Source organism: Rhinolophus sinicus, chromosome 1, assembly GCF_057876585.1.
Source record: "Rhinolophus sinicus isolate RSI-liver-muscle chromosome 1, RSI-T2T, whole genome shotgun sequence".
NCBI classification, from domain to species: domain Eukaryota; kingdom Metazoa; phylum Chordata; class Mammalia; order Chiroptera; family Rhinolophidae; genus Rhinolophus; species Rhinolophus sinicus.
The window spans coordinates 125,937,078-125,950,907 of NC_142501.1; the positions used below are offsets into that span (position 1 = coordinate 125,937,078).

The 13,830-nt window shown below is 36.8% G+C and overlaps 1 protein-coding gene across 3 annotated transcripts in view; it reads left to right on the top strand.

The window, feature by feature from the left end:
• The first annotated feature begins 7,448 nt into the window (after positions 1-7,448).
• The window catches only part of MYO3A (myosin IIIA), a 219,313-nt gene continuing 212,931 nt past the window's right edge, over positions 7,449-13,830 (top strand). For 2 of the 3 annotated variants that reach the window (XM_074324949.2, XM_074324951.2), the window contains exons 1-2: positions 7,449-7,941; positions 8,570-8,651. The gene's annotated coding sequence lies outside the window, so the exon portion shown is untranslated. The remainder of the gene's footprint in view (positions 7,942-8,569; positions 8,652-13,830) is intronic. The other variant, XM_074324950.2, reaches the window with a different exon arrangement.

Genomic DNA, 13,830 nt, shown 5'->3' on the forward strand with positions numbered 1-13,830 from the left:
TCGTGAAATATATATATATATATTTAAGTTTATGAAATTGTTGTCAAAAAAAGTATACAAATTTTAAGAGATGTTAACCCTTTGGTTAATGTTGCTCAAGCAGGAGTTCGCTGTAATCAGAAGTGTCTGGACACTGATGGTAACCGCTTTGAGCACCTCTTGTAATTGCAGACGTCAAACGTGACTTAACTTTTGTTATCGGTATATATTAATACAGTGTTTTCCTTTCTTAAAATGTGTATACATTTTTTGGTACCCTCTGTATGTGTGTATATTTATATTTATAACTATATTTATATTTATATAATATCATATTTTATATTACATACACACACATAGTTATTGTATCAGAGCAGTTCAGTGCCTGGTTGATGTTCTCTCTTCCTTCCCAACCAACGCCAGGAAAGAAAGGACTTCAAATATAGGGTTAATTCCCAAATGACCTCTTACATTTTTCAGCCTAGGAGGAGTCATTCCAGTTAGCCACAAGAGGAAGCTATACTGTGTTTTTCGTCTCTCCTCTACCAACTTTGTGCCTGCGTGTATATGAATGAAAACTGGTTAAAATGAACAGTAAGAGAAACTTTGATGTGTGGAACTCAAGAAACAAACACTAGGAATCACAGCTTCGCAACAGAAGTAGTCCTCAGGGCAAATGTCAAATTGCCTGAGAGAGTCACAGAGGCGTGTGGTGGGAAGCAGTCATCAAAAGCAGCGGGTTGGAAATTGACGTAAATGATTTGGCATGATCTCAGAATTGCTGTCAGTGAACTTCCAGCTCTTAGCTCTTTCTTCTGGTGCTTCTTTCATTCATTACAAGTGCTCACAACATTTTAAATTACTAAATGCTTGGGACAGTCTTCGACTGAAGGTAAACACACGATGGCCACACCTCTTCTGACAGGAGTGAAGAGTAAGGGTGGAACCCCTGGAAATCAGGATGCTTCAGAGAAGACAGCCTTTCTCAATGGTGTCAAAAGAACTTCAGTGCTCCATATGCTCCAGCCACCAGCTTAAGTCTCGGAGTCTCACTCACAGGACCAAGTGCCACCTTCTCAGTTGGCCCTGCCCTCCCCACGCTACTTAAGATTACAGCCTCCACCGACCCCCACCACACACACACAGTTTATCTACCTTACCTGCTCTTTTTCTTTTCATGTTTATCACTATCTAAAATGAAATTCATTTTATTTATTGATTTATTTTGTCTCCAGAACTAGAACACAATCTCCATAAGGGCAGTGATTTTTGACCTTTTTTTGACTCACGTATATACTCCACCTAGCATAGAATACAACTGGCATGCAGGAAGCTTTTGATTCATATTTCTGAATGAATGAAATAAAAAAATAACTTATTTTCTTAATTATCTTTCTATGTACTGATCCTTTACAAGTAGGATTTCATACCATTAGCATAAGGATGTCTAATTATTTGCCATAGACACTGCATTGGAGGTCCATTAGTATAATCTTAACAGTAAAGACTATGACAATTTGTATCTATTTTTTTTTACATAGTGATATTATATAGCTCCTCCCTCCCATACACCATAATGCAAAGCAATGGAGAAAGTTCAAAATTCGTAGAGGAAAGTGAAGTAGGTGACACTAGTGAGATCTTAAAATGTGGAATATTTTATGAACAACTATGTAAGTCAAATCTTGGACTCCTTTTGCCTGAATAGATGCAATTAAAATGACAGTTTTGATGTACTTGAACTAGAAGCATGTTGGTGTGCATGTTTACAAGTCCTCAAAGCTGGGAAATTGACAGTGAAAGCAGCAACCAGACAAAAGTGCCTAAAACAATGATCAAGAAAACACATGGGCCACTGTTTCTAATAAGTAAAAAATTCAAACAATGTTAGAGGATTTAAATAAGGTTAGTAGTGAAAGAACGTGTGCATCTCAACTATCTGAGTGTCATTTATATTAGTCATATATTAATTATCTTCCAGTTAGCTATGGAGGGTCAGCTCATATAGAAGGCAATTCTGCAAACATTTTGCAGGCATATATGGCAGAGATGGATTTCAAATTCAATGCTTTGAATATGTATGCAAAAGCACTCAGTAAATATTACTGAGTAATGAATAAAGAGTGGAGGAATGGTAGTCTTAAAAGGTGCCTACTGTATCCCTCAGACTCATTTTGGTAAAGGTTCTTCCGGAGAAAAGGAACAATCAAGTTTATCACCACTAAGATTTTAACAATTTAGTAAGTATAGAGGAGAGTGGCTTTTCAGTTTGGATAGAAGAGCAAAAGAGATGTCCCAAGAAAGTCTCAAGACACTGAGATCTACCTAAGACCATTCCTGGACCATCACTGGGAAGCTGGTAAAGATCATTCAAAACAGCATGACTTTAATTAATCTTACCACATCTGTGAGGATCAAACTCTGAGCATTTACAGAGGTGGTAGCTTTTGAAATTTGTCTTAAAGAGATGATTAATAAGATTGTGGCCTTTGAGAAGTCATTATTGAGTCTGTGCTTCAATTTGCTTAGTCGTAAATAGACACCCATTTTACAGGTATGTCATTAAAGAGGAGTGTTGTACATATAAAATGAGATCATGCTCTTGAAAAAGTGCATTTACTGTATTTCGTTTTTTACTACATTTTCTTGCCTGAGAGTCACCATGTATGTGTCCTATCAATGCAAGGAGTCTTCCCACAAAGGGCTTGAGTGATATATCCAATGATTTAACTTATAAAGTTGAGAGGGCAAGTAGAGGCAAAACTAAGGAAAACATTGGATCATTCTAGGAAGGTGAAAGTCTAAATAGCAAAACAAGTAAAACAGGGATAAGGATACATTTGAGAAGTGATTTTGTTGGGCTGCAGTTCACATACAAATATTGACAGTTGGGGCTTTTGAGGCTCAGAAAGCAGGACTGAGCACTGTTACTCCCCTTGCTTGCTTTGCTGGGTCTTTGCAGCAGTACCGCTGGGCTCATTTACAAGGTGGTGTTAGCTTACAAGGTGGGTCTGCTTCTGGCAGGTCTTTTCAGTTCTCTGCTTTCTCTGAACCTCTTTGCTCAGCACTGGATAGATGGTTTAAAACCAGAGTGAGAGGTTAAGAAACCTGGGCTTATCCTTCAGTTTTGATTTAACAGATCACATTCTACTTTGAGCCTTAGTTCCTTGTGTGTCATTTCCAATTTGTTAAAAGTGAATTGAAAATGTGTGTGTGATTAACTCCCCCAAACCTCTGACAGAGAAGATGAGCATCTCCTGATAAGATGGGGGAAAATACAGGAAAAAATAACTGTAGAAAAAAATACGTTGTGAGAAGGCAGAGAATTAAACCAATATAAAGAGCTTATGAGCAGAACAACGTGATATAGAAGACAAAGGAAAAGCAAACTCTGCCCTTTCTTGGGCTATCAGCAGATATGAACCTATTCTAACAGAGAGACTTTGAACATTCTTGAAAAGCTGTATCTCTTGCCAAATCATTTGCACTTCAAACTCAATATGTAAAATTTACAATTCATTGTTTCTGTCCAAAACCCACATCTCTCACTGTATTTCTGTTCAGTCTCTGGGACCACAGTTCTCTAAGTTGTTCGTTTAACCAGAATAGGATTGGGTCTATTTGAGTCACACTGAGGTCAGACTAACACTTCATCTTATCTCCATCCCACACCATCCCTCTGGTAGTGTCTACTGATGGCTTCATGGAGAGATAGGGAAGATGGTTCCATACCCTCCTTCTCTAGCAAAACATAATCAAATGGCTCCTGGGCCTCTCAGTTCCATCCCCAGAGTCTTCATCCCCAAACTTTTCAATTCTACTCAGCAAAACAAAGCCCTCAAATGGCCAAATCCAACTTTCCCAAGTCTGCGTCCCAACCATTTGTTATCATTCAAGCACACGCCTTGGAGTGGTGGTGGCGGTGATGGCGGTGGTGATAGTTTGTGTGTCCAAGCATGCTTATAAAGGTATTCCTTCATCAAAAATAGATCTCTAGAGGAGGCAAGATAAAGTGGAGTCTACCACTAACAACAATAAGGTTCCTTTTCTGTGTCATTACACCCAAGGCAAAAATCTCAGGCATTCTCAATTCCTTTGCCTCTTTTCCACATTCAGTTTGCAAATCTGACCATCAAAAATCCTTAGTAGCTCTCAAAGTCACCTTTTTCTCTTTGTTTCTGCTATCAGATTGTGGTATTCACTACCAAATATTCTAAAATAACTTCCCATGATCAAATACATCTATACTCTTCCATCTGGTATGTGGAGCTTGTTGACCAAGCTCACCCATCTTGTAGCTTTATTTCCCATACCTCTCCAGCCATATTACAGCATCTATTTCTGCACATACTGCTCTGTCTGTCTGATCTGACTTTCTTTCCCATCTACCTAGTGAACTCCTCTGCATCCTTATGCCTCAAACCAAACATCTCCTCTGAGAAGTCTTCCCTGATGAACACCCTCTTCTCGTTGTCCTTATTCAACCCTTTAACCCAGGCCTACATAGAATTATCTGCTTTCTCCTTTCTGCTCCCATAGACAACTCTTTTGTAGCATATATCATCTCTATATGTTGTCCTTTGTCCATTAATGTTCTGATATTTTTCTTATCAATTTCAATGCTTTTTTTATGGATTAAAGTTATGAATCATATTTGACTTGTTATACCTATTTCTCTCAGAGTACTGTTTCCCTTTCCATGTTTGTTGTTTTTTGTTTGTTTGGGCTGATGTTTTTAAGGAACATACCAAATTTTTGACTTAAATTTAGCAATTATTTTCCTACATAATTGCTTTTAAACATAAAATATTTTCCCATCCAGATATCTGATAGATATTAATTTCAATTTGATCTAAACTTTTGGTTTGATTTTCTAAACAACTTTTTAATCCTTGTGATATTTATCTTGTGAATAATATGACACAAGGATCTAATTACATATTTTCTAAAAGTTAACCAATAGTCCTAAAATTATTTACTGAACAAATTTTATCTTCCTATATTGCATTTTATGGCTTTGTATCATATGTTAACTTCTTATATATGTTAGCAAGTGCTTTTGGACTACTTAATCAGTTCTTTTTGTTGTTGTTTTGGGGGAGGGTTTTGAGAAAGAAAAAAAAAAAATAGCTCATATCAATAAAGTAAAACTCACCTGGCTATTCATCAGGCTGGTAGAGCCAGCTGCAAGATGAATAGGGAACCATATTTCTTCCAAGGGCACTCTGCAGCTGTAAATCCATCACAACCGCCATCTTCTTTGAGTGACTACCGCTTTCTTACTCATTAGAAAATTTTGTTGTCTAATATCATAGACTATCAGAAAATTTGATTTTTGAAATCATATCAGTAAGAACAAAACATCCCATTCTTCATGGAGGTTCTAACTCACTTTGCTATGGAGAAGTGGTTTTGATTTATAACTCAGGTGCAGAGCTTCAGATAAGGTATTTCTGAACACAACATTCCACATTTATCCAAGGAAACAGGACTCTAGTGTCATTTCTGGGTCCTAGCCTCATGTTGACGCATTTACTACCAGCTCTGTTCTGCTTTGAGCCTATCAAAACACAACCTCATGGTTCTTCTTGGCGGCCGTCTTCACGTTGCAATGAGTGGGTAAATCTGACTGTGGGATTAGAGGTTTTGTCCTTGATGGTTTTAGGCTGATTGGATTGGACGTACTAATATATTCATGTGTTAGGCCATATTCTTAATTGTTACAGTTTAATATGATTTTTATTTTCATGTAATCAAAAGGTTCTCAAATGTTTTGTTCATTAGACACTTTTAAAAATCATTGAGGACACAAAAGAGCTTTTGTTTATGTGTTATATGTATTTATATTTAATATTTACCATATTAGAAATTAAAACTGAGAAATTAAAATTTATTTTAAAATTAATTTTAAAACACTAGAAAATTCATTACACAAATAACGTTTTAAAATGAAAAAATAACTATAGATTTCAAAAGAAATCTAGGGGGACAAATGGCATTGTTTTATATTTTTGCAAATATCCTGAATGTCTGGCATAACAGAAGACACATCTGCTTGTGCATTCAGTCTGTTGTGATATCACATATTATTGTGAAAGAATTGGAGTGAAAAAAAGTCAACATTATTATGAAAACAATTTTGATCCTATGAATCTCTTGAAAGCGTTTCTGGGACCCCAGATGCCCCCAGACCACAGTCTGAGAACCACTGATCTAAGCTATTCTAGCTTGTATAGTTTCTCAGGTGAATGCTAGAATACTTTTGTCTCTTAATTTGGGAGTTAGTAATTCTGTATTTAAATTTTTTTTAATTAAAATATTTTATAAACATTTTCTCAATATTCCTGCCTTTTCCTTTTTCAGATCTTCCCACATTTCTCATTTTTTATTATTCCTAGTTATTTCGTGTTCTTTGTTGCTGTTGTGAATGAAATCATTTTTTTCATTGTATTTTAATTGGTATTGTTACCGTACTTTATTTTTTGTGTGGCCACTTGATTACTCTTTATTAATTCTTCTGTTACATATTTGATATATTGATTTTTGTTTTTTTAAAGAAATAAGTTGAAATTTGAATCTATTTATAAAATGTTAGTATTGATATGATAGTCTTAATACTCTGAGATAGCGTATACCAGATGATATAAACAGTATTCTGAAAAAAATCCACTGTTCAATTTCTAGATTTCGAAGGTATTCTATGAGGAAGCATCTAGAATACGCTTGAACTCCTTTTTGATATTTATTCGAATCATGTTTTTTCTTAAGACAGATAAATTGATTAAGACTAGACCTCTGGTCTCTTCTAGAATTCTTATTTAGACATCATGAGTGACAGAACCATTTAGATTATTAGCAGACTCAAACAACATTTTGATTGTGGTCGTCACCTTTTGAAGGGGAGGAAGGCAGATCTATGCCCAAAATGTCCCTTGAGGCTGTTTAGGGGAATCTGGCCAGGATGCACCCATCCAGTGAGCCCTGTTTGTCAGGAGACAGAGGACAGGACTCCCACCCACTCCAGGGGACCAGGCAGGGGGTTAATAATTAGCAGGCGTGCTCCTGAAGGCAGAAGTTTCTGCCTTGACTTCAGCCTGAGTTCCAACTTCCTTAAACTGCTAACGTGAACAGGTATTTGGGGGCTATCTCATTAGTCACTCTCCCTCTTGGGTCTAAAACCGATATTTATTTCCAGCCTCAGAGCCTGCCCGCTACAAGATGGTATTTCCGTGGCACGAGCCCCACGTAGCTTGAGAAGTTCTTGGAGGGTAGACACGGCGCATTAAAAGGAGGTGAATTTGCTCTAGGACACTGGGCCTGTCGATGTCAGGGATCTGGGGGCACTCCAAACAGGGCGCCGTGCTCGCCATCCCCGGGGCGCCAGACCAGGGAGGCGCGGCCTGAGCCGGGGGAAGCCCCTCGCCTCCGGGGCGGCGGCGCGCCCGGGCGGAAGGCAGAATACTCCCCAGAGCCCGGACAGGTGGCCCCGGTCTACTCCTCCTGCCAACCTGCGGCTCGCCCCTGGCAGGAGTCCCGTCCCACCCCCGGGCCGGCTGCCGCCCCCTCGGGCGCTCTGTCCCGCCCCGCCAGGGAGCGCCGGCCAACAGCGCCCCCGGAAAGGAATCGGGAGGCGCACGGCTGCCGGCCCAAGTACCGGTCAGGGCCGCGCCGGGGTCCCAAGGAAGGCGGTGGGAGGGAGCCCGGCCTACGCGGCGCGGGAGGCGGCGCCGCTTCCCCGGCCCTAGGGGGAGAGGGGCGCGCGCGGGTCTCCCAGAGCCCGAGGCCACTGCGCCCGCCCCGGGCCCCCCGGACAACTAGAGTGGGAACGTGAAGGGGACGTGAAAAAAGTGAGGGGAGAGCGCACCTCGTCTCCGCCGCGTCGCGCATCAGGGAGAAACTGTGGCCCGCGCCTCGCCGATTCCACCCAAGGGAACTGTTCAGGGGTAATTTCTCTAGGAGCAGGTTGGTGGAGCTGGGGTACCTGCAACTCCAAAGACATCTGTAAAGTTTTATTTTTAAGGAGAAAGAGCTAACAAGATCATTGTGATCATAATTGTGGGATAGAGAAATCCTTCCAGAAAGGATGTCATTTCAATTTGCTTTCCAACAGCCCTGTTCTGTGCCCCAGTAGTTTCTATTTGCACCTTGCTATAATTTTCCTACGATAATTTTTTTAAAATTTAAGTCATAAATTTAAAACTTCTGTTATTATTAGGATGGAAATTGAACTTAAGCCTTTTGAATGGCACTAAAATAAAATAAAAAAACTTTTGAAAACCCTAAAAATCCTCATGGGTTTTGTTGTTGTCTCCAGTTTTCTTGGTGATTGCATGGGTGCTCTTAATGCCTGTTAAACATGTTTGTAATTCACATTGATATAGTATAACTATCACATCTTTAGAGTTGTTTTATACAGGCACAGGAAATAAGGTGCTTTGTGTTCCCTGTTGTGTAAAAATGCTGAAACTGAGGAATACATTATAGTCTAGCCATACTGCCTTAATATTTCTAAGTTCAACTTCTAATTACTTTCCCCAGATCCTGAATGCTTATCCCTGTAACACCATGACTTTTTTGTTGTGTGTTACAGGCCCAGATTACAGCTGCCGCCTGGACACTTACTGTCTTGCTATCTGAGCATTACTATACATTACTTTCAAGCTTTGCTAAAGGTAAGTGATAAAGTTGACACGTTTTCTGGATTTGCCAGAGCCTAAGTGCCAAGTTTTGACAGATAAATGAGGGTGTGTGTTATTCATGCCATATTGATTTTTATTACATTATCAAAGATAATTGTTTTAAAATGGGAAAATTGAGATGTATTAGCTTTCAAAGATAACTTGTTCTTTATGAATATATTGATGTGATGTCTAGCATGTGAAAAATTACTCTCATTCGTCTTAGTCCTTTTTTTATTATTGTTGGTAACAAAAAATAATGGAAAGTAAAACATTTAATTTGATGATCAGCTTAGTATACCTAGTAGCAGAGATTTTGGTCACATCATATAATGGGATAGCATCATCCTGCACTTCCTTTTTCAACTGTATCTTTATGAGCCTAAGTTTTTTTGTGTGCAAATATTCTTTGAAAAATAACTTTTGTCTGTCAAATTAAAAATGTGTGAAGATCCATTTGTTACTACTAATAGTTTGATAAACAAATATTTGAAAGTGCAAATATACTTTAGGCTATATAAGTGTAAATTATATGAAGTTTAATGTAAAATATTTTATCATTTTAATAATTTCTGCAATGTCAGTACTTGAAACTAGACATTTCCAACTTTTTTTAAAAAACAAGGATCCCCTTTTTTTTAAACAAGTTTTTTTTCCTGGGTTGATTAATTTGAGAGATTGTGTCTAACAAATGAATTCCCTTTCCTTGGTAATAGGGAACAAACTCAGTTATTCAATTAGAGCGTAAATAGGAGATTTCCATTAGGCTTTCAAACTAATTCACAGAAGACCCCCTTATCACTTTGGAGATGCGTGGGGAGTCAGGAACCTCAAGTTGGGAAGTATTACTCCTTTAACTGAAATCACAGATCATTGAACACCAAATTTCTACCATGAACTTTGACCTGGTTTGTTTCTTGACTCTACCATTTACCAGAATTATGACTTTAAACACTCTCTCTAAGCCTCATTTTTTTTTTCTGAAAATGGGGGTTACAGTAATATCTTGCTGAAAGGTTTCTTATGAGTATTAAATAACAATGCATGTAAAACTATAACCACAGTAGATTCCTGGCATGTAGCAAATAGAAAATGCTACATATCAACTGTTAATCATTTTTCTTGATATCTGAGGTCATTGTACCATGTGGATAGTTTTTTTTGTTGTTCTTGTTTATTTTAAAAAGTTTCAATTATAGTTGACATACAATATTATATTAGTTTCAGGTGTACAACATAGAAATTAGACATTTATATGGCTTACCAAGTGATCACCCTGGTAAGTCTAGTTTGTTGGCCATTTCTTGACAAAGAACACAAAACCTCATGTAGAAGTCATAGGCAGATAGCATAAAGGCTGAATTTGGCTTTCATATATATTTATTTGGGTCAGCTCAGTACTTTAATTAAATACTTTTAAATTATTTACCTATGTTTTAAAATGAGTAAATTTTACATGAATTCCCAAAGTCCTGTCTTCTCCTGAAAAACAAGAGGACCAGGGAAAGCAGGGCTTTGACTGCCAGCACTGAAACCCAGATGTGATCGCCCACTTTGGGTGGGACATCCACTCTCCGCTGTGTCACAGTGCTTCCATTCCCTGCTTTTATTTCATCCAGACCTGCTTCACTTGTGTATTTTACTTTCCTTGCCCTTGTAGACATTTCAGTTTGTGGTTTCTGACTCAGAAATAGCCTTACTAATTTGTATAACCAAATTAGTAAGGGATACAGGTAATTCTGTGGCCAAAATTATAACCCAACTTTCATCTTTAAAAAAAGGAGAGTAATCCTATATTACAATTTACAAAGCATTTCCTCCTAAAACTCATTTGATACTTATATCAACTTGGAATTAGTTCAGATATGCACTATTACTAAATTTTACAGTTGTGGACATTGAAGCTTATAGTGTTCTGAAGACTTCAAGATTTTTGGGTTCTCACTAATGCCACTTTTTAAATATGGAGAAAATTTCTAGGAAATGATAGCCTTTCTTTCAGTTCTAGCATTTATTTTAAGCGAGTACTTTTATCCCTATAATTACAAAATGAAAAAATGAGTTGTAGAAAGAATACATGTGTAGAAATACAGAAGTTGACTTTTTTCCTCCTTTTATAAAACATTTTTAAGTAAATTGAAGGGAACAAAAGATTGGCTATGGCTTTTTCAAAACAGACTGTACATATAACTTGTCAAGGTCTGTTTTAAATCATGTGTTATTGTCTGTTATTGAAAAGCTGGAAGGTACATGTGTCCAGTTCATCTAGTCTATAATTAAACTAGACCAGAGATTTCTGTGAGTCTGTGTTTTAAAGTTCTGTGGAGATAGCCAAAACTTGTTTAGTAATTCAGCCTGTGTCTCTGGAAGATTGTTTTATATGGCAGACTCACTTTTTATAGGCTTCTTTTAACCAGGAAGGCTTTATTTTACTACTTTCATAATCACACCAGAAGAATGATCTATATAATAAATTAAAATTGGGGGTAGTTCATTGGTGGGTGTAGTAACTGTATGTGATCCTGATGCTGTGTGACTATGTACTATGAGTGAAGTTCAAGACGAGCAGAGGATTGGGGAAAACGTAGGCAAGGACATCAGGAAGTCCTGCAGCAGAAAAGAAGTTACAGTGTTCTAAGACCAATCAGAAGGGGGTTGAGGCTGAAGTCACATGAGTGGTGAAGAACATAGGATGAGTTTAGGGAGGTCAGACAGGGCCAGATCGTTCCAAGTTTGGAGGACACGGTAAGAATGTGGATTTTGAAGGATTTTTATCCGGAAAATAACGTGATCTGATTTCTGTTTTGAGATTATTCTGGTTGCTCCGTGGAATGAGACAAGTTCTATAGCCAACCTGCTGACATTACAGTATCTCTCTTCCATCATAGGCAGGATCTCCTTTTGAATCTAATGTAAACCTTACGTGATGCAGTTTAAGCAGCTTGGCACGTCTGTGGGTGTGTAAAGGGAAGGATCTTCGAATAATATTCTACAAAAAATATATGATGAATGTTTTTAAAAGTGAGAATCACTATATTCAAATATTGCTTGGTTTTGAGTAAAGCCATCTGCTGCTTTTTTACTGTGTACTGTATCCTGGGGAAATTGAATTTTTATTGAAATAGTGATCTCTGAATATATTTTGGAAAAGTTAACAATTAAGCTGATTAACAATTGTGTTATATTAGAAAATGTGCTCATGTTCATTTATGAAGTGGTTATCCCTAAATTGGGTTTCTAGTCTCTTCCACTGATAAATTTGGTCATTACATCTATAGTATTGTGAGATACTTGGAGAGAGTGATTTTCTGGTAGTAATTTATGTACTCTCCTTAGAAATTATATGAGTTAAGAAATAAGTTTTAGGAATATGAAAGCCCATTAATGCAAACATTCTGAGAAAATCACTTTTCTTTTAAATTTTTCCTTCTGTTATTATTTCTAAGAAGTTGCCCATTTAATCTCAGTTTTTATATTGATTGATATAAGATTATATCTTTAACGATCATTTTAGTTTTGGCTATAATTTGTAAGTCTCTTCATGCTTAACGTTGCTCACCTTTAACTTCTCTGCTTTTTTCTTGATCAATCTTGACAGGAGTTTGTCTATTTTAAAAAATTATCATTAAAAAACTATTATATTTATCAATTCTCTTAATCTGTCTTATATTTTATAATGTCTTCTTTTTAAATTTTAGGGTTGCATGTCCTATTTCTGTGAAAACTAGCATTGGAATTTTAATAGAGATTGCATTGAATCTGTAGATTGCTTTGGGTAGTATCTTTTTCTACACACTTCTGTTTTATTCTGTAATTATATAATTTTGAGCCTTTCTTTCTTTCTAATATAAAATTGGAGGCTATATGTTTTCCTCTATATACTACTTTAACTGCATCCCACACATTTTGATAAATAGTATTTTCATTATTAATTTCTAAATTGAGGTATAATTAACATACATTTAGGTGTACAACATAATGATTTGATATTTGTATTTATTGTGAAATGATCACCACAGTAAGTCTAACTCACATCCATCAGCATACATAGTTACAGAATTTCTAGTTTTTGTGATGAGAACTTTTAAGATCTACTCTCTTAGCAACTTTAAAATATGTAATACAGTATTTATTAAGTATAGTTGCCATGCTGTACATTACATCCCCGTGACTTATTTATTTGATAACTGGAAGTTTGTATCTCTTTTGACACCCTTCACCCATTTTGCACCCTCTCCCCTGCCGTTTTCCTTAATCTGTTCTGTGTATCAATGAGCTTGTTCCTTTTGTTTTGTTTTAGATTCTACATATAAGTGAGATCATGTGGCATTTGTCTTTTTCTGTCTGACGTATTTCACTTAGTATAATGCCCTCAAGATTCATCCAGGTTGTCACAGGTAGCAAGATTTTATTCTTTTTCATGGTCAAATAATATTCTATTATATGTATATGTCTATATAATTTTAATATGTATATCTATATCTTACATTTTCTTTATCCACTCATCCTTTGATGAACACTTGGATTTTTTTCCATATCTTGGCTATTGTAAATAATGCTGCAATGAACATGGGGGTACATATATCTATTTGAGTTAGTGTTTTTATTTTCTTTGAATAAATACCCAGAAATGGAAATGTTGGATCTTATGGTAGTTCAATTTTTAATGTTTTGAGAAACCTCCATATTGTTTTCTGTAGTGGCTGCACGAATATACATTCCCACCAATAGTGCACAAAGGTTCCCTTTTCTCCACATCTCTCCAACACTTGTTATTTCTTATCTTCTTGATAATAACCATTCTAATAGGTGTGAGGTGATATCTCACTGTGGTTTTGATTTGCATCATCACCCTGATGATTAGTGATGTTGGGCATTTTTTCATGTATTCATTGGCCATCTGTATATCTTCTTTGGAAAAATGTCTATTCAGAACCCCTGCCCATTTTTTAATCAAATTGTTTGAAGTTTGTTTGTTTGTTTGTTGCTATTGAATTGTGTGAGTTCTTTATATATTTTGGATATTAACCCCTTATAAGATATATGATTTTGCAAATATTGTCACCCACTCAGTAGGTTGCCTTTTCTTTTTATTGGTGGTTTCCTTTGCTGTGCAGAAGGTTTTTAGTTTGATGTAGTTCCTTTTGTTTACTTTTCTTTTGTTGCATATGTT